This window comes from Schistocerca americana, chromosome 9 (genome assembly GCF_021461395.2).
Source record: "Schistocerca americana isolate TAMUIC-IGC-003095 chromosome 9, iqSchAmer2.1, whole genome shotgun sequence".
Taxonomy (NCBI): domain Eukaryota; kingdom Metazoa; phylum Arthropoda; class Insecta; order Orthoptera; family Acrididae; genus Schistocerca; species Schistocerca americana.
In genome coordinates, this window is record NC_060127.1 from 143,429,834 (window position 1) to 143,451,845 (window position 22,012).

A 22,012-nucleotide genomic window follows, 5' to 3' on the forward strand; every position below is an offset into this window, starting at 1 on the left:
CTGTAGAGGAAAGAAATTGTGGGGAAAGATAGGTATTGGCATGTAGCCAAAAAATAATCGAGGCTGAGTGGTTGGCAGAAGAGGGGAATTCCTGGAGGCTCATATCAAACCAGTCAGAAGACTGCCCGAACCGTCTCCCCCACTGGCCCTCTCGCCAAAACCAAAGACTAGCTGAACACTGTGTGCTGCAGCCATAGCCGCACTTCGGTGAAGGCCGACAGAAACAATGACTGCCTACGAGAGCTGAGCTGCGTCGAGAGTCGAAGGTTAGGCCGTCGGCGGTGACAGCGGCAGCTGCGGCGTCGGTAATGGTGATGGGCCCCCGGAGCGCGATGAAGCCATCTGGCAGCGAACAGCGGGACTAATGGGCCGCAGATGAATGCTGCCAAACGGCCCGTCTATTGATGCCAGCGGTGACAATGGGCCGACCCAGATGCTCACGCGTGGCTCGGGAACACACACTGCTTCGCCTCATACGCACGTACATAAACATGCCGTCCCTGTAGCTGGAGAAGAACGCAAGCTATGTTGCTGTCAACTACTTTTAATGTACGTCAGACAGAAGAAAGGATTCGGTACCTACACTAATGTGCATTAAAATTGCAACGCCAGGAGCGATACTTGCATTTTTTGTTACTGTATTTACAGGCTGTTTAAAAAGTGTCACATATTCATACAGGAGGTAACATTAGTCAAAACTAAAAGAAAATCCTCATCGGTTGGTGCACGACAGGGCACGGTAGCAATATGTTCCAAACAGCCACAAGCGAAAATTAGATTTTTCAGGGGCTTGCATATCGGGTTCTATTGATCACAGATACTGTTTTATGTAGACCTTTACCTAGCGACCATTTGCATACCCATTGGAAGAATGGCCATTCTGTAGATGTCCTACAGTATAGGATCAAAATTTTAACATTACACACGTTCTTCAGCCCAGGAAAATTAGCAAATCGGTTGGGAGCGGGCTGGGATGGACCATAACCCAGGCTATGAAAGCATCATTTGTTCACGGGCTGTTTCCGAGGAAACCAAGAAAATTATGATTTCTGGATACCATAAACAACATTGTTGGGAGTGTGAGTGTCCGCTTCTGTAATTTATATTCGCGGCAAATCGTCTAAATTTCTACAGTATATCCTGAAGATGATGTTCCCTGGGGCACCTCCAAACTTCTAATAATTTGTTCATGATGCGGCGCCACAGTCATAATATATTTTTTTTAAAGTCAGTACCGCCATTAGACTGTTGTTTATTTGCAGTGTTACATTTACACGATCATGATTTCGGCTTCAAAGTGCCATTATCAAATGTTTTCTGAAAGCATATTAGACAATAACAGTGAAATACATAACAAGTGACATAACCATAAAAGAATCCATATTTTTAATGCTTACTTACAAGTGTTATATAGTGTCTAAGACGGCATACTGTCGTATTTAAGCCGGCAGCTGTAGCCAAGCGGTTCTAGGTGCTTCAGTCTACAACCGCGCTCTTGCTACGGTCGCTGGTTCGAATCCTGCCTCGGGAAGGTTTAAGTAGTTCTAAGTCTAGGGGACTGATGACCTTAGATGTTGTCCCATAGTGCTTAGAGCCATTTGAACCATTTTGTCGTATTTAAAATACACTATTATACTCATTGTTTAAGGGTCGATATTTCTGGTAAAGCCTACTGCTTTGTTTTATTACTGAGTATATCATCTTGAATGAATGACAGTTGGCTAAGTGTCAAATTGTCTTGGTCAAAGAAATTCCTGTTACAAGCAGCTGGCTTCTTTTAATCTTTGGACTCAATATCAGGTAGGATAGGAAAGGTTAGGAGCAATTTGTTTTCTTTGGTAGGTTTGAGGCAATATTTATGATTTACATATCATCATGCATGTAAATCCTGTTATATGTGGTAGAACATTACTTTGGAATAAGTGCAAATAACACAGGTATGTGAACCATGTCTTGTACATAAAAGCATTTAAGCAAATAACAGAATGCAACGATTTCATGTTAAACAGCACATTTAAATGTAACACAATATAAAGAGTAGAGATATCCTAGTATTTGTTAATAATATAATAAATATCGCCTCAACCTCACTAGTTAATTAATGAGTGAGTAGAATAAGTAATTGCTCTGTATTATATTAATTCCAAATTGAGCAAAATTACACAATTTAGAGTTGGCCATGTGTTAATTTCACGTTCAAAGCTGTATATTTACCTACTAAAATGTACTTTAAACTACGTCAATGAGTAGCTGGACGGTTATATTTATGGATGCAGCGAATATTATCGAGAGGTTTGTTACTGTTTATGTTTATGAGCAGACAACTTTATTGTATACTAAAATAAACAGCTACTGCAAAGATGTAACAACTACCAAAGAAAATAAATTACCCCTAACCTTTCCTATCCTACCGGACACTGTGTTCAAAGATTAAAAGAAGAAGTCAGCTGCCTGAAACAGGAATTTCTTTCACCAAGACAATTTGACACTTAGCCAACTGTCATTCAGTCAGGTTGGTATACTCAGTGATAAAACAAAGCACTAGGCTTTACCAGAAAAATCGACCCTTAGACAATGTGTCTAATAGTCTATGTTAAATACAATAGTATGCCACTTTAGGCACTGTATAACACTCGTAATTAAGCATCATAAATATGGACTCTTATATGGTTATATTACTTGTTATGTATTTCACTGTTATTGTCTAATATGCGTTCAGAAAAATTTGATAATGGCACTTTGAAGCCGAAATCATGATCGAGTAAATGTAACACTGAAAATAAACAACAGTCTAATGGCGGTACTGACTTTAAAGCTTCAAACTTCTTTTGATATCGTCATGCGAAATCGAGATAGTGTTTCAAGGGTACTGTACTTGTGCACGGCAAATATCATTGTAATGTCTGACCTGAGGCGTAAATGTAGAGTTTAACAACTTAATGAACATGTGAAAAGTGTGCTACGGTCATTGCAAGGGTTCAGAGGTCACCAAACTATGTTTTTAATGAACATTTTCTCACGAATAAAACATTATGACGCGCTGTCTGTGCGTAATAGGCACTTCTTGCCTATACAAATACGCCCAAACTGGTACAGCAGTGACACAAAATAAGCTAAAAGGAGTGTTAATGTACCTGAAAAGAAGTTATAGCGACTGCCAAAAATTATGTAAAACTGTAAAGATCGCAAATTCATTAAAATACTTGTAACAACAAGGTGATCGATGAGCAAAGTATCCAGAAAAAATGTAAAGCAAATGATATTTCGTTTACTTTATAATATGAGTACTTATTGGTTGTTTATGTGTGTCAACGTATATAAATGTGTGTAAATGAACAGTCAAAACATTACTGACCTATAAAAAAAAAATGGCTCAGAGCACTATGGGACTTAACATCTGAGGTCATCAGTCCCCTAGAACGTAGAACTACTTAAGCCTAACTAACCTAAGGACTTCACACACATCCATGCCCGAGGCAGGATTCGAACCTGCGACCGTAGCGGTCGCGCGGTTCCAGACCGAAGCGCCTAGTACCTCTCGGCCGGATTACTGACCTACAAATTCGTTATATAGGAAAAGAAGGGAACCACAGAAAAAATGCTTCGTTGGAGCACAAAAGGGCGAACATTTTCCTCATTAAAAGACTGACAGGAAAGTGGGTAAACTCATTCCGTCTTTCTTACCAAACATTTTGGCATGTTAACGTACATTGATCAGCCAGAACATTATGACCACCTGTCTAATAGCCGGTATGTCCACATTTGACACGGATAACAGTGGCTACACGTCGTGGCAGGGAAGAAATGCGGCTTTGCTTGGTGGGTGGACCGAGCTGGCATCGTATCTGAACACACAAGTCACCTAACTCCCCTAAATTCCGGGGAAGGGGGCGATGAGTTCGTTCAATTCCAGATGTGTGCGATCGGGTTCAGATTTAGCTAGCTAGGGAGCCCGTACGTGAACTGGAACTCGCCACTATGTTCCTTGAAACATTCCATCAAACTCCTGGCATTGTGACACAGTGCGTTAACCTGTCGAAAAATGCCACTGCTGTCAGGAAACATGATCGTCATGAAGGGGTGTACGATACACATTCGCCGCATGTGGTGCCTTGCACGAGCTCCACTGGACCCCTGGGAGCCTATGTAATTGTTCTCCAGAGCATAATGGAGCCACCGCCAACTTGTCTCCGACCTGTAGCACAGGTGTCAATAAGCTGTTCCCTGCAAAACGACGGATTCGAGCCCTCCCAACGCCACGATGGAGAAGGACCGGGATTCATCAGATCGTGCAACGCTCTGCCACCGCTCCAACGTCCAGTGACGATGGTCACGTGCCCATATCGTGCTGTTAACATTGGCACACGCATGGCTCTTCGGCTACAGAAGTCCATCGTAAGGAATGTGTGGTGTACTGAGTGCTCAGACATGCTTGTACTCTGCCCAGCATTAAAGTCTGATGTTAGTCCCGCCACAGTTCGCCGCCTGTCCTGTTTTATCAGTCTGCCCAACCTACGACGTCTGACGTCCCACGACGTCTGGGTGTTGTGTTTCACCTTAATTTCACTATGTTGTAAATGTTGATGCATTAAGTTGTTCCGAAAGCGGTGCTGATATTCGAAAAAGCGGGTTAAAACCTGTGAGCTACCTGGGAGAGTTAACCTTGCATTACTGAGCAACTGTTTCACCAGGTATCCAGTGTAGCTTACCAAATTCCCAACCAGACTAACATTAATTATAATCTTTTAATGGGCATCTTACAACAACCGGTGATATATATATATATATATATATATATATATATATACACGAAAGCGCTGGCACGTCGATAGAAACACAAACAGACACATACATACACACAAAATTCAAGCTTTCGCAACAAACTGTTGCCTCATCAGGAAAGAGGGAAGGAGAGGGAAAGACGAAAGGAAGTGGGTTTTAAGGGAGAGGGTAAGGAGTCATTCCAATCCCGGGAGTGGAAAGACTTACCTTAGGGGGAAAAAAGGACGGGTATACACTCGCACACACACACATATCCATCCACACATATACAGACACAAGCAGACATATTTAAAGACAAGCAAGGGTGGTAACATTAAGAGTTCAACCGGAATTTCCCTGTTAATGTTAAATGCACAGGAAAGAGCGGGTAGGTGGAAAGGGTTCACTGAAACCCTCTATGAGAGTGAAGATTTGTCTGATGTGGTAGAGTAAACAGGGCTCGATTTAGAAAAATAGGGGATCCAGTATTAGAATCAGAATTTAAGTGAGCTTTGTAGACACAACGGATAGATAATATTCCATCAGAATTTCTAAAGTAATTGGGGGAAGTGTCAACAAGACGACTATTCACGTTGGTGTGCAGAAAGCATGGGTCTGGCGACATAGGATCTGACTTTCGGAAAAATATTATGCACCCAAGTCCGAAGATTGAAAGAGCTGACAAGCACGAGAATTATCGCACAATCGACTTAACAGCTCATGCATCCACGTTGCTCACAAGAATTATATACAAGTGAATAGAAAAGAGAGTTGAAGATGCCTTAGATGACGATCAGTTTGGGTTTAGGAAAGGTAAAGGCACCAGACAGGCAATTCTGACGTTGCGGTTGATAACGGAAGCAACATTAAATAAAAATCCACGTTCATAGGATTCGTCGATCTGGAAAAAGTGTTCGACAATGTTGAGTCGTGCAAGATGTTAGAAACTCTGAGAAAAATAGGAGTAAGCTATAGGGAGAGACATTTAATGAACAATATGTACAAAAGCCAAGAGGGAATAGTAAGTGTGGACAAGAACGAAGTGCTCGGATTAAAAACGGCGTCAGAGAGAGATGTAGTGTTTCGTCCATACTGTACAATCCGTACATCGAAAAACAGTAATAGAAATAAAAGAAACGCTAAAATTGAAAGTGAAAGGATATCAATGACACTATTCGCTTATGACATTCCTATCCCGAGTGAAAGTGAAGAAGAATTAGATATCTGCTGAATGAAATGAACAGTCTAATGAGTAAAGCATGTGGACTGAGAGTAGATCGAAGAAAGACGAAAGTATTGAGAAGAAGCAGAAGTGAGAGCAGCGAGAAACTTAACATCAGGATTGATGGTTACGAAGCAGATGAAGTTAAGGAATTCTGCTACCTAGGCAGCAAATTAACTGATGATAGACGGAGGGAGGAGACATCTAAAACGGCGAAACTGGCGAAAACGGCATTTCTGGCCAAGAAACGTCCAACATAGGTCTTAATCTGAGGAAGGCATTTCTGAGACTGTACGTTTGGAGCACAGCACTGTATGGTAGTGAAACATGCACTGTGGAAAACCGAAACAGAAGATAATCGAAGCATTTGAAATGTCGTGCTACAGACTAATGTTGAAAATTAGGTGGACTGATAAGGTAAGGAATGGTTCGGCGCAGAATCGGAGAAGAAAGGAATTTGTCGAGAACACTGACAAGGAGAAGGGAGAGGATGATAGGACATCTGTTAAGACATGTTGCAGGTTGCAAATGCTACTCTGAGATGAAGCGGTTCGCACAGGAGAGGAATTCGTGATATCAAATGGTTCAAATGGCTTTGAGCACTATGGGACTTAACATCTATGGTCATCAGTCCCCTAGAACTTAGAACTACTTAAACCTAACTAACCTAAGGACATCACACACATCCATGCCCGAGGCAGGATTCGAACCTGCGACCGTAGCAGTCGCGCGGTTCCGGACGGAGCGCCTAGAACCGCAAGACCACCGCGGCCGGCAATTCGTGACTTCAAACCAGTCACAAGAGTGATGGCTCAAAAAAAAAAAAGTAAAAATAAAAAAAATCCATCTGTGTATCCGTTAAGACTCTTTTTCTCAGAAATGTGTAGGAGCATCGAAATAAAATTAGTGTAAGATACTAATGTCTATGGCCACCTGGCAGCGTAGAACATTTAAGTTTTTTAAGTCACTGAAATTAAAAGATACTGTTATTAATATCACGTGCTTTGTTACTCACAAATTCACTTTCCAAAATCTAGAATCGTGATATTTAGCAAGAACCAAGGTTTCACAGTAAAAGTATAGAAAAAAAACTGAAATGTTAAATTTTAATCGCATCATATAAAAATAAGGTTTTGTCATTAGAACTTACATTATATTTATCGTTTGTCAAAAGCATAGCACCTTACTTCATACCAAAATGAAATGTAAGTACTCATGTTTCAGTAAGTAAATGAAAAATATTTTATTAAATGTATTCTTTCTAGATACTCGTACATAAAATGAAGTGCTTTGCTCGTTTGTTTCTGTATGTCATGGCTCGTCTCGGGGACTACTGTAAAGATTTTGATACGGTGTTGGAATTCCCAGCACCGATATCGATATCGTCAACGGGCAAAAATCGTCCAGATTCTCGATTCCTGTGAAGGATGAACCATCTGCATACCTTCATACGTTTTATAGAACCCTCAGTGGATGTGTCCTACTCGCACTTGGCTAATTTTTTAGTTCCACTCATTCAACCACACTCACGTTCAGAAAAAAAAGAACACCTTGAACGACTAGAGATACGATGTTCAAATTCACAGGACACGTACACTAGTAGGTTCTGCAGAAATAACTAGGATTTCAGTCACCTCGGTTCAGCATATGTTCTGTTGCCTAGCAGGCACAGGGTCTCCCATGGGTCCTGAAAACTTGTCCCATGAGTGATGGCATCGAAACGTATAAGGGGAGAATGGCGTCCTCTGGATAGCCATCCACGCTGCGTTCATCTAGTAGTTGGCACTGGGTCACAGCGTTTCACTCATTATTTCACCATACACCGCACATTTTCGATTGGCGACAAGTTTGGTAATCTGGTGGTCCAGGGCAAATGGCTGACTTTCTGTGACATCATGAAGGTACGTGTTTCGTGCAGCAACATTTCTTCGTGCATTGTCTTGCCGAAAAATGGCATCTGGCATGATGTGCAGGAACGGTGTGGCTTCGGGAAACGCACCATTTGTGGTATGCGGCTGTACCCAAAAGCAATCCACACCACAAGGCCTCGAGTTGACGCTGTATGTCTTGTCCTAATGTAGTCACTGTGATGCCGCTCCTCAGCCTGCGGCAAACCAAAATGCGGCCATCATTCTCAAACAAACAAAACCCAGATTTGTCCGAAAACCCTATCTGTCCCCAGTGATGTCGTTCCGTACACGATTGCCGTCTACCATGTTTCTGCACGATCGTCAAAGGTTCCTTCGTAATAAAGGTAATCTTTTCCTCTCGTGTTGCAGGCACGGACATCAGTGTTCTCCTAATATTTTGGTGGATTTTTTATGACTAATTGCATTAGCGAAAAACTGTACTATGACGGTGCAGTCGAAGTGAGCTACCTACACGACGACTACGGATGAATGTCATATATTTTTCTTACTGCTCGCTTTTGTGCAGTCAGTAGTTTCTGTACAGGTTGTGACCGAGCCCAGAAAATCATTCCATAAGTCATTACACGTGTGGAAATATGTTGAATATATAACGAGTCTGATTTACTTGTTTCCAAGACTATAGTTGAGACAGCGTATGACGATCACGTAGGAAGTATTCATAGCGGCAGTGACAATGGTCATTTGATGCCACATTGCCAGAGGTTACTACTTGGTTCGACCTTCTTCGTTAGTTTTTGGCCGGATGAAGGAGATTAGAATGTATTGTATGTGGGAAGTAAGTTACATTTTAAACTCGTACGATGCCCATGTGACTCTACACTAGTGCAGCATTGTGGTTTTTGCTCTTAAGACTACGCCATGCGTGTGAATGAGCTGTAGCTGTCTAGAAAAGAACATGGTGAGTATAGTACACTCTGTCCTAAGTTATCGAAATAACCAGACAACTTATACAAATATGTGACAAAGCGAGAAACGTTCTGTGACATATATATTTCGTGGTGCCCTTGAAAAGCAAGATTACAAACACTCTGATTATCTATATTTGAAATTGTGTAGACATACGTCAGCTAACCTTTAATGACTGTCACTCAGCATACAATTACGACTGGAAAACAGGCCTAAACCTTAGAATAAGATACACTGAGGACCTAAAGCACTTAAAAATTGGAAACACACAAACCACATTTGCAAATCTCTTACTATAACAGGATCACCACCCTACAGTAGAGAGACAAGATCGGCAGCACCCCAGGTTGCATTGTTGCCAAATCTATTCAAGATAGTGGATCCAGGATTGCGGTGATAGATACGGCAACATCGCAATGACGTCATGAAGGGAAGTTGAAATTTTGGGTGCAAGAGAGGTCAACTGGGCTACCTCCACTTACCTAACCCTCCCCTCTCCCAAGAAAATGGTCGGAAGTTCAAATTTTGGCAGAAAAATTCAATTGGGCTACCTCCAATAACCTAATAAAATGGCGGGAAGAAAGGTCACTTTGGCTACATCCACAACCTAAGCCATTCGACCACCACCTTTTCATTGGAATTGGAAGGGAAAGGACTCAGCCTGTTTTGGGCTGCTGGATAGGAAGGACTGTACTTTATTTATTTTGGAACAACTTATTTAGGGATGGATTTCACGTAGTTGATTTATTACACTGAGACAAAACACTCACTCTGACGTGGTTGGGGGTCACACTACATAGTCTACAGACCTGCAAACTGCTCGTAAATCACCGAAATAATGCAGTACGCTGTAGTACAGACACGCAAACAACTCGAAAACTGACAAAAAATAATGCATGTAAAAGACTCTGCATACATCCTCACAACGTTTAAACACCCGAAAATAATGCACTGCAACATGTACACACACCAACACCACTGCAGATCACCGCCAGACCGATGAATGCAGGGGAGCGAGCCATTGCTCTCAGGCCACTGTAGTCTGCAGCCAGCAGGTGAAAATCAGGGCTATTTTCAGGTATACAGTCAGAATTCTTCGAGTGTTATACTGACATCACATGTCTATGTAAAAAAAGAGCTAAGTCACCCTCTGGATGTTCAAGTGTTTACTGTTGATGGTGCGATGCCTCTCTACCTGCAGTCCGGTGAAGACCTAATTGCTGAGCGACTCACCCTCGCAGATGCAGGTAAAAGGTTTTCAATGTTATACTGACATCACAGCTCTATGTAAATAACAGCCACCCTTTGAACACATTATAGAAATGTGTTGCAATGCTTCCCACAATAGCACAGGATGCATTGCTCCCATGCAATGCTAATAGGACATGTGATCTGCCTCTAGCTGTACATGCATTTACCTGCCCAGCATGGCTGATGCATCTCTTGAAATGTTCACATAGTGACTCACCATTGCAGGTGTATCTAAAAGGTTCTCAATGTTATACTGACATCACATGGCTATGTAAATACGAACCGAGTCTACCTCTTGGAAATTTTGAAGTGTTGCAGAAATAGTTAATGGCCACTTTTGTAGGAACTTTAATGGTGTCTCAGCTTGTCTGTGTGGAAATTCCTGTCCTAACAGAATCTGATTACGAAAATACCCCAGATTAAAACCGAATGCATTTCTCGTGATGCTCCTACTGTGGCACCCCATCCATCACACGTTACCCTTTCTGGAAATTGTTAAGTCCTGCTTTCAACAAACATCTCTGAAATGCAAACATTCACACAGCTATATAGAGGCTGCTATGTCCTAACACAAAGGATGTCTTGTGAATGAATGGAGCATTATAACTGGCTCTTACTGAATTTACCCACCAAATTACTGATGTCACCAGTGTGGAAGCACTGTCCACCTTTCTCTTCCTGCAGACAAGACTTTCAGCAGCAAAAGTATTTTGTACAGATCACCATATTGCACAGAGAGTTAAACCATGAAAAAACAGTCCACAGATCATCAAATATGGAAAGACTCTAACTCAATTACACTGCTCTGCTACTGAGGATAGAAACTTGAATAATAAAGTGTGAAACGCGTTTTTCAACCCGGTAATATATCGCTGTGTACCCTATCAATGTAGTAAACATACAAATCGTATCCTGCACCATGCAGAATCGGCGCTTTTGCATCATTTGTATAGCTATCGAACGCCACACACTCGTACACGTACCGAGAAGACAGACAGTATAACCACATGCACTGTAGATATACTCCTCACAGCACTAAATATTGTCCCGCAAGTTCGGGCGGTCATCCACCGCAGCCAACGGTCAAAAGTCATCCGCTCACGACACGTGACCAAAGCGCCCTCAGCAGACCAAAATCAGTCTCCGAATGTTGTACAATCAGGCTCATTTCCCATTGGCACAGAGATATTACTGTTTGTGTCCCTGACCTACTTGCTTGCGTGCTTTCTACACCCATCTCTAGACTCTGGGATTACTAGAACATATGTAATTTCACATGGTTTGCCAGAATATCATACCATTTTCGCCATACTTCTCTATATCAAGTACATAGCAACATTAATTGATTAGCAGTATCGATTGTGCAGTATAGTTTCGAAGACATAGACCGGAAATTATTTATCTAGAAACTCGAAACATTAGCAAGGTGGAGCTTGCTGTAACCTACTGAGTAACTAGAAACTGATCTCATCTGCAAAGACGCTCATGTGAAACCTCGAAAGAAAGAGAGGAAACTGATATTTGCATTCGCGAATACTTATGTTGGTGATATTACAGATTCCTAATCACCCTTCTAATTTACAAAGTCAACTAAGGTGTTTCTCATGTCTAAAGAACCAGCAAATGTTTCTTCCACCCGTCTTTCACATGCTAGATGCACACACTACAATCGATGTCCCTTCAAAAATAAAGGCGCGAAATGTGTAGAAGGACGACGTGGTTAAGTCAGCTACATTCCAGCATCCCAACAGGATTCGGACAGCTCCTACAGTTAGCTGGAAACGTGAAGCATTACCGCCATAGGCCACTGGCTCAGACAGAATCATACTAGGAAACTGGCCACATATATATTTTATCACTGTACTTACAACTAAATATTTCGATAACGATCTCAATTGGACAACATTCAATAATGAGTGAAGTATCGGAAATACACCCTGCTGATGGCTGTGGCTCTGGAAATAGAAATATCTGTATCATTCTCATGACTTGGCACACTTTCCCCTTTGCTATCATAGTATTCCACATCAAATCCATACCTTCCTTACAACTGGACATAGTCATTCCCATTGCACATTTCGGAACAGACACACATAATTTATAAGCCCGATGCTCAAGGAGAACCCATCACTAATCCCCTACTACTAAGTATAATGCTCCGGCAATAACTGATTGCTGGCGTTATGAAGTAATACTGAGAGAAAACCAGCAATGGGTGGACATGTCTCATAAGTTTTTCTTGTGAGTGGTACCACTATGTTTTAGAAAGAGAGGCTCAAATGGCTCTGAGCACTATGGGACTTAACATCTCAGGTCATGAGTCCCCTAGGACTTAGAACTACTTAAACCTAACTAATCTAAGGACATCACACACATCCATGCCCGAGGTGGGATTCGAATCTGCAACCGTAGCGGTCGCGCAGTTCTTGACTGAAGCACCTAGAACTGCTTGGCTACAATGGCCGGCCTAGAAAGAGAGGTGTAATAACCTTACAAACTGCCATATGCTAACATAATCGCATAGACCATATTACTATCACAATCGGTCTTGGTTCTATAGGCACACAAGTATCCATATAATGGGTTTATAAATCGAAGTAGGCATTACCTCCAAATGAAGTGGTTTCTCCAGACAAATACCATGACATGCATTGGGACTGAATGACTTGTGACCATTGGCTGAAGTGCAAAAATATCTAGTGCTTTGAGAAGTATTCCTACGGTGCATGTGGTTATTCTGTTTGTCTTCACAGTATATGTAAGGGTGTCTGGAGGTCGATAGCTATATGAATGATGCAAAAGGGACGATTTTGCATGGCGCAAGATACGAATTGTATGTTTACTACATCGACAGGATATGCAGCCATGTATTACTGGTTTGGAGATCGGTTTCATGCTCTAATATTCAAGTTTCCATCCTCAGTGGCAGAGCAGTGTAATTGAGTAAGAGTCTTTCTGTATTTGACTTTTGCAGGGTTTAACCATCAGTGCAGTACGACGATCTGTACAAAATAATGTTGCCACTGAAAGTCTCTTCTGCAGAAAGAAAAAGGTGGACAGTGCTTCCACACTGGTGACATCAGTAATTTGGCAGATAAACTCAGTAAGATCCAGTCATAACGCTCCATCATTCACAAGACATCCTTTGTGCCATGATGTAGTAGCCTGCACATAGTGGCCAGAACATTTGAGATTTGGAGATGTTTGTTGAAACCAGGACTTAACGATTTACAGGAAGAGTACCACGTGATGGACAGAATACCATGTTAGGAGCATCAGGAGGAATGCATTTGTCGTTATTCTACGCTATTGTCGTAATCAGGTTTTGTTACGACAAGAATTTCCACACAAGCTGAGATATCACGAAAGCTCCCACAACAGTGGCCATTAACTGTTTCTGCAACACTTTACAATTTCCAAGAGGTAGACTTTGTTTATATTTACATAGACATGTGATGTCAGTATAACATTAAGAACCTTTTAGATATGCCTGCAATGGTGAGTTGCTATGCAAACATTTTGCAGTGAGGCATCAACGACGCTGGGCAGGTAAATGCATGCATGTGTGGACGCAGTTCACATGCCCCGGGCTATTCTGGGAAGCATTGCAAGACATTTATGTAACGTGTTCAGAGGGGTCTCTTGGCTCTTATTTAGACCTGTGATGTCACTATAACATTGAGAACATCTTAGCTGCATCTGCGAGGGTGAGTCACTCAGCAATTAGGTCTTCACTGGACTGCAGGTAGATAGGCATCGCACCACCAACAGTAAACACGTTCACTTCCAGAGGGTGACTTGGCTCTTATTTACATATCCATGTGATGTCAGTATAACACTCGAAGAATTCTAACTATATTCTCGAAAATAGACGCGAATTTCACATGCTGGCTGCAGGCGACTGCGGCCTGGGAACAATGGCCTGCTCCCCAGCATTTATCAGTCCAGTGGAGCTTCCGAGATATTGTGGTTGCCGATAGTTTGTAAGCACTTTTTACGTGCAGTGAGTGTTGGTGCATTGCATTGTTTTCGCCTGTGTAAACGTTGTGAGCGTGTTTGCACAGCCTTTTACATGCATTATTTTTTGTCAATTTATGAGTTGTTTATGTGTTTGTACATCAGTGTACTGCACTATTTCAGTGATTAACGAGTAGTTTGCAGGTCTCTATGCTGTGTACTACTTTATTTTGACAGTTTAGAATTAGTGAGTAGGTCTGCAGAGCGTTGAACATGGGTTATTTTGACAATTTATGAGTGGTTTTTGTGTCTGTCCATCAGTATACTGCATTACTTAGGTGATTTATGAGTAGTTTGCAGGGCTGTAGGCTATGTAGTGTGACTCCAAAGCAGGTCAGGGTGAGTGTTTTGTCTCAGAGTAATAAATAAACTACGTGAAATAATTCTCTAAATAAGTGGTTCTGAGATAAATGAAGTCAGTTCTTCCTATCCAGCAGCCAAAAACAGGCTGAGTCCTTTTCCCACCATTTTTCCTTAGACTGCCATGGGATGACAGTGCCCTCTGGTTGTGGTACTGTGTACTAGGTCAGTAGGTCTCTGGATCTCATGGTAAACAGACTGGATGAAGCTACTGCCTGTGATAATCAAATTGTTTTAATAAAATAAAAACTTATGACCACCCTATCCAGCACAGGCTGAAACCTTCCCCTGCCAATTCCAAGGCAAAGGTGGCGTATTATTGGAGGTAGCCCAATTGACCTTTCTTTGCCAAAATTTGAACTTTCCGCCATATCGTTATTGCGATGTTGCCATATTTATCGCCAACATCTTGGATCCGCCATCTTGAATAAATTTGGCAACCTGGGGAGTTGCTACTCTTGTCCACTTGTACTTGTGGCTAATGCCCACCAACCACAACCCAAAAAAGAACCAGCAAGCGAGTGATATGACACCCTTCTCATCTGAACAAATTTTTGGTTATCATTTATGCATGAAATTTTCGGTAACAATTTTACATATAACTCCAGTGAATGCGACTTCATCAATTCTGAGTCATATCCAGATTATAACATCTTTTATCCTCGTGATGCCACAAAACCTACTCTCTCTTGGATTACACTGATCAGTTTCGCTGAATCCACAGTTCGTTGTAAGAAAGATGGTCGACTTGACTAAAGAAAACAATCTGATTTGAATTTTGGAGATTGGCGTCTGGAGTCTGTGCGTTTCGATGATGAGATGGGCTATAGTGTGAAAGTGCACGTAGTCCCCTACCAATTTGAAATTATCGCAAGTATTTGGTCGATATCGGTCGTCGTCACAATCCACTGATATCGGTGCTTCTTTGAGCACAGCCTGGCATTTGCAGCAGGCCAGACGAGGTAGCTTTGAGTTCTGACCTTATCCATTAGCGCAATGTAATTTTGTAGACATTTATGTGGCAACGATTCTGTGCTGTCATATCTCTTCAGTCTGCAGCCGTTTGCACTTCGCAGTTGGAAGCTGACAACAGTACTATGAGCTGTCACAGAGCTTCTTACACTGTCTCGATTATATCTGTTTTGTGAATAGCAGAAGCAGTTGGTCGCATTCCCTTCAGAGGCTCAGTAGTAAGCTTCTTCCAGTTCAAAGTTTCACTAGCATAAAAATTTTGGAGTGTCACACTCTATGTACTGACTGCTTCTCATGTGCTACATCAATTCTTGGTACAGAACTGAATTTATAGTGTATTTTCTCAAAATTTAGGGAGCTTCCATTTTCAGAGAGCCACTTAATATTTCTCTGGAAAACATCGTTAACAGTTTCCTTTGTGGCTTTGTCTGTAATGGTATTTATTGTAACACTAGCATCATGGACAAAAAGTACATTGTTCTGTTTCTTAAATGTTAAGTGGCAGGTCAGTCACATACATAATTAATGGGAGTGGACCCAAAAGCCTGTCACTAAAATTTATATCCTTTCGACATCGTTTGAATTATCCAGCACAACTTTTTGCGTTTATTAAACGAAACCAGTTGTGTCAGCCGATAAAGCTTGCGTTTTTCTTAGAGTGTAACATGATATAAATAAAAACCCTAGCAACGATCGCAAAAAGTCCCCTCAGTTTCTAAGATTAGCCATCACATAGAGGCAGTAAAACGTATTAAGTTAATAATATGTATGCAAGGAGAATATAGGAATATATGTTTAGATTTTGCTGACAATAATTTTTTGTGTCACAATGGCTTGGTGATACTCTTACAGTTGGATGACACTTGGGCGACTGGGCTCTCCATCACCAGTTATCCAACTGGAAAAATGACGCTCACAGTTTAGTGTTGAATTCGAAGCAAGTTTCCTTCCTGGTAACTCTCCACGCCATTAAGAGATGAATGTCAGATACTTCCTGAAAATTTTGGGCAAATTCTATTTCAGAGAACCATTTAATAATTCTCTGAGGAACAATTTCTGTTGTGGATTTGGGACTTATTATAAATATATTATTGGATGCAAAAAGTACCAGTCCAGCTTGTTGAATACTAAGTGGAAGGACATTTACGTACATAAGGAATGGGAGACTTGCTGTCCTTCCTCTCAGGAGCGTTTATAGCTAGGACTGTTAGGCACTGTACTGTTGCAAACTTACACAATTCTGGACTTCGCCTCTAGGTTGGAAGTCGTCGTTGAGTACGTAGCGTTCAGTGTTTGAGAGCACTTCTGCTTATACTTAAGTTGAGATGTTATTTGAACTTCGTCCTTGTGACTGGGTGTTCGTGTTTCTCATCTGTAGAACACAGAGAGGAGATTACAGTATTAGAATATATTAGAGAACCTCCTTCTGCCGTCCTAGTGTTTGAAAGAGCTTATTTTGTCGCTGGAGTTTTTCCATACTCGCAGATGGGTAGTTTATTTTTACTGAGGTTCCACACCACGGTAGATCATCCTTGAAGGTAGTGTCTTCGAGTGTTTGGTATGTAGAAAATTCGTGTTACTTATGTTAGATCACCTGGCCATAAAAAGGGCCAGAGTTGGGCAATTGATCAGCTATTTTAGTTACATAATATAGACATTTGTACTAAAAGGTTGTTTTTTAATCAATAGTTAATGTATAATAAGAAATAATGTTTATTATTTACTAGTATTAGTTTCCTTAATCATTCATTTATGTTTAGGCTGTAGTTTATATGTTAAAGAGAATTAAGAGATCCTAAGATCAGCTTCAGAGGGATAGGCAGACAGTGACAAATCATCATTTCATTATTTTCTGTTGCGCACATACATTTTACACCTGCCTGAAGTAGTATCTTGTTGTGTCATTAAATATATTTTCATTAAAAATGCGAATAATTTTCATAGTCGTTTCGTGAGTAGTTAAAACATTCCACTCATATTTATAACACAGATACGAAATTTTTAATGAAATTGAATGGATTTAAATTACATCTTTATTTAATTCTATTACTCTTTTAAAATCTATAAAACTATAATAAGCTTTTAAAAACTTGTATGTTGGATTAAGATTCCATAATTAGTGAGCAAAAACTTCATTTTACCACTTTTTACATATTTTGTAATTCAACATGATCGAATAAAGAAGAATCCTTTAACTGATTATTTTTCGATTACTTTTGAAAACACTGAATATAATGTAAGGCATATCAAATGCAGCAGAATTATATTAATTGGTCATTTCTAATTCAAAATTTCTTTTTCCATTTAATCCAGGAAATTCAAATTTTTGTAGTTCAAAGAAAGAAACTTGAATTTTTGGGTTGTTCAGTCTTTCTTGATGAATATTCGGGTTCTAAGCTATTTCCATACTTCTTACAACAATTTTTAATTCTTTTGGAATTGTACTATCATTATTTGTAGTCCACTGAGGAGTAGAATCTTCTAGATCTTTTCTTGATCTCTAAGTGAAAGTAACTGTTAAACTTCCTTCCCAAGGGACTTCCTTAAAATCCATAAAAAAACAGTATGTAATTGTTATGGATAAAAAACTTCATCTTGTTCATTTTTAATTTTATTTTTGTTAGCAATATGTCATTCCATTGTTAATTCATACATACAGATGAAAATCGAATAAGAGTTGAAGAAAAAATGGATGTTGTAGTCTAGATAAAATGTTTCTTTTTAATTGTAATTACATCAAACTTTTTAACACATAATTAACAATTAGTTTAATGTTCAACTTATCATCACATGCTGAAATGTCCTTCCGACATGTAAGAATTACATCAGATGTCATATAAAGTTTTGAAGATATATGATGAATCTATCAGTTGCCAATATTAATATAAATTATTCTTTCCTTCTCAGGAAAATTTAAATTACGTATGTTTTCTCAATAACCATAAATGAGTAAAATTGAAAACTCAGTTTTATTCATGATTTATTAAGGAAATAAATTATTAATTCATTTTTAAAATTATTGTTACTCAGGAACCATTGAAGTCAATCAAATTACCATTTTTACCAGTGATGGTAATTATAAAATTTTGAAAAGTAACAATATTTATATGTTAATTTGGTTCATAAATTACTGGTCCTCCAAATTCAATGTATGTGTAAAATTAACAACTAATATTAGTTTCTTTATGAAAATGGTCATTACGTTTATCAAATATTCCATCAGCTAGATTAAAATTTGGATTTACTAATCAAAATGAAATAAGCTTACGCAAAAATTACTATGTATTATAGAACTTGCTATATATTCTGATAATAACCAAAACAAAATTATTTCAAGTATGATTACAAATTTAATAATTAGATAAAAGCCCTTCCTGAACATTATTTCCCTCGTTTTTCAAAAATTAATGATCAGGATTCATATCAAAATGTTGTTGAAGATTTAGTAAAAAAAATTCCGCAACACCTGTTGAAACTATTTGGACAAAAAATGGTCATCAGTTAACTGATAGAGTAGCAGTAATCCATGGTGAAGAATTAGCTGGAAATGATAGTTATTAGATTACCGTCCATTCAGAGGCTGTTGCATGCAGTGACCATTATTTCGATTTGTAAATAACGGTTTTCAGCTATCAGATTTAGATGTCAGATAGAAACTAGCCATTCTCAATGCTAAGAATACAACATGTAAATAGTTAGATGATATCATAAAAATGTTGTAATTAAGGGCTTAACTCATATGGTTTATATATTACATACCACCATCCTTTTTTTAAAAAAAACAATTTCACATGAGTAAAACACTGGAGGACACATGCTCTATACATCTGTTGGTTGATATCTCTTAAATATATTTATTTTTATATTATATCTCCTGTTAAAACCTAATAAATATATTGTTCATCATATTTGCTAAATAGTTCACAGATGGCGCCAAACATCAGTCAGATGCATGGTTATGACAATTTGGCTATTCCGCTATAGATATAGAGTGTGCTAACCTCTTTCTTCCTTAAAGCCGATTTTCGATGTAAATGTAAAACAACCAACATATGGAATTGCTGTTAATAATACTGTTTATGCATCTGACCCAACATATCATGGAAGAAGTTCTATTGGCTCAGAATTATACACATCATACTCATATAGTATACTGCAAATGGTTGCTACATATTGGTAAGACAGTAGGTGTTACTTCGTTTCCCTTGGGTCAAACCCTACATCAGTTCCCATAAACAAGTCCTTGAACAACTCCCAGAGCCATGCATTTTTCACAAGAACCTTATCATTTATCAGGTTGCTGCCGGTATTTTTGCAATGGCAGAAGATTTCGAGCTCTTCCAGGTGGTCGAGGAACCTGCCCTTCTCACACTTACGCAGCAACCTCACATTGGATGTCAAAGTTGGCACCATATGTTTTGTCATAAGTATATGTGCCACCATACTCCATGTTTCCATGGTATCTTTTCTTCCCAATGCAACGTGTTCCCCAAACCTGGTTTCCAGCCTCCTTCCTGTCTGGTCATCATAACAGGCCTTACAGTCTGGGCAATCAATTTTATAAACTGCAGATGCAGGGAATTAGTTTGTAAATACGTTGTATAATAATCTAAATAATGATCTACAAAAAATAAAAGATTTTCAATTATTAGAACTAAATATTATTAATGAATTAAATTCAATATTTGAAACTTTCAATAAAAATAAAAATTTCAATCAAAAATCACAAATATTCAGTAGACACTGGATCCAAATGTAAAAGCTTTATTTAAGTTGTTACAAATATAATTGAAAATAATCAAGCATCAGTAGATGAAAAAAATGTACCATCACTAGAGCCATCAGAAAAAACAAGGATACTGAAATCTATAAATAATCAGTAAATCCCAGAATGAAAGGTCTAAATGGCAATTTCAAAAAAAGTTATCTAACATTTTCTTTAATTAAGTGAATCTCAAACTTGTTTTAATGATAGAAGATAAGCAAACATAAATGATAAAATTGATACATATCATTTAATTAACAGACAATATTTAGGAAAGTTATAGCTAATCTTGTTACTACAGTCAAATTTTACAAGTATTTGTGCACAGTTGAATAATGTTAATTATACAGATTTTAATCAACTTAATAGAACTAATTTAACCAATTATTTTACAAAAAAGGGAATAGAAAACTTTTATCAGATTATTTCTCGAAAACAGATATAGCTTCATACCTAAACGATTTAAATAATTTTAAAGACAAAGTATATGATAATGAATAATTGAATTTACTTTTATGAATGGAGGCAAATGGACAAGGCACAATTTCAATAAATATGATTTTAATGTATAAAAATGTTGTCATTGCTGCTGTCATTTTAGTTTTCGATAAAAATATAAAAAGAAATTAAACAAATAATGATACTGCTATTTTGATGAGTGTCTATGACCAGTTTTTCAAAGTAAATCGTCATGTCCAATCAATAAAACTAGTCTTTCAAGAATGAAATATACTGCATTTAATATTTTTCATTATTCAACTGTTCTTGAAAGATTTAACAGAATATTGATACAAAACAATAACAAAAATATTTGGCTTACAAGAAATTATAAATGGGTTGAACTATTTCGAAAATTAGATGGTGAATATAGTAACACAATACATTAACAATAAAGTGAAACCAAAAGATGTAAACCAAAAAAATTGAAAAAAAATTTTGATAAGTCAGTGTAATAAATTTTTTTAGATACAAATCCTAAATATAAAGTTATCGTGAAACTGAGAAGAAGTAAATCAAAGTGAATTTTCGAAAAAGGATGTACAGCAAATAGGTCATCAGACATTTTTGGAATTGAAGCTGTTATACGTTCTTATCCAAAGACATGTAAATCATGAAAAAACTAAAGGAAATTTGTATGATCAAGAGATACTGAAAACTAATTTTCGATGTGTTTATCTTGTGTAAAAACTTTTAATTATAAATGGTAATAAAGTATATGTTAAATGGTTACATTTTTAAAATTCACACAACAGTTGGGTAAATAAATGTAATGCTACTTTTTAAAATGTTGAGAGGTTTTATACATAAAGGAAGTTAGTTATTGAAAACTTAAACATGTTGGTATTGAATGTAGTATTCATTTGCTTATTGTTTTATTCAATATGACATAGTATCCTTTTATATACAAGTAATGATTACCAAAAAAGATTTAATGTTGAAATTATTAGAAAAATTAAAATTTTAATCGATGGAATCATTTGGTTATAATGAATTTGGTTTATTTTATATATATGGTACACATTATCAATTTTATGTAAAATTAAATTATTGGAAATGTGTTTGGAATTATAATTTATATTCTAAAAAAACTTGCTTGGTCAGTTGTATCATCATACAATTGTTCTCACAAATAGTTATTTGCGATTGAAGGAATTACCAAAAAATAATTCTTAAAGTTTCATCACTTATTCATATAAAAGTTACTTAATTTGATACTCATTAATCCTTTAAAATTCTTCAAAATTTTGATGCCTCCTCTCAACAGTTTTAAACCGTGATTGAACAACATAACATATGAAATAACTTAATTTTTGTAACATAAAAATT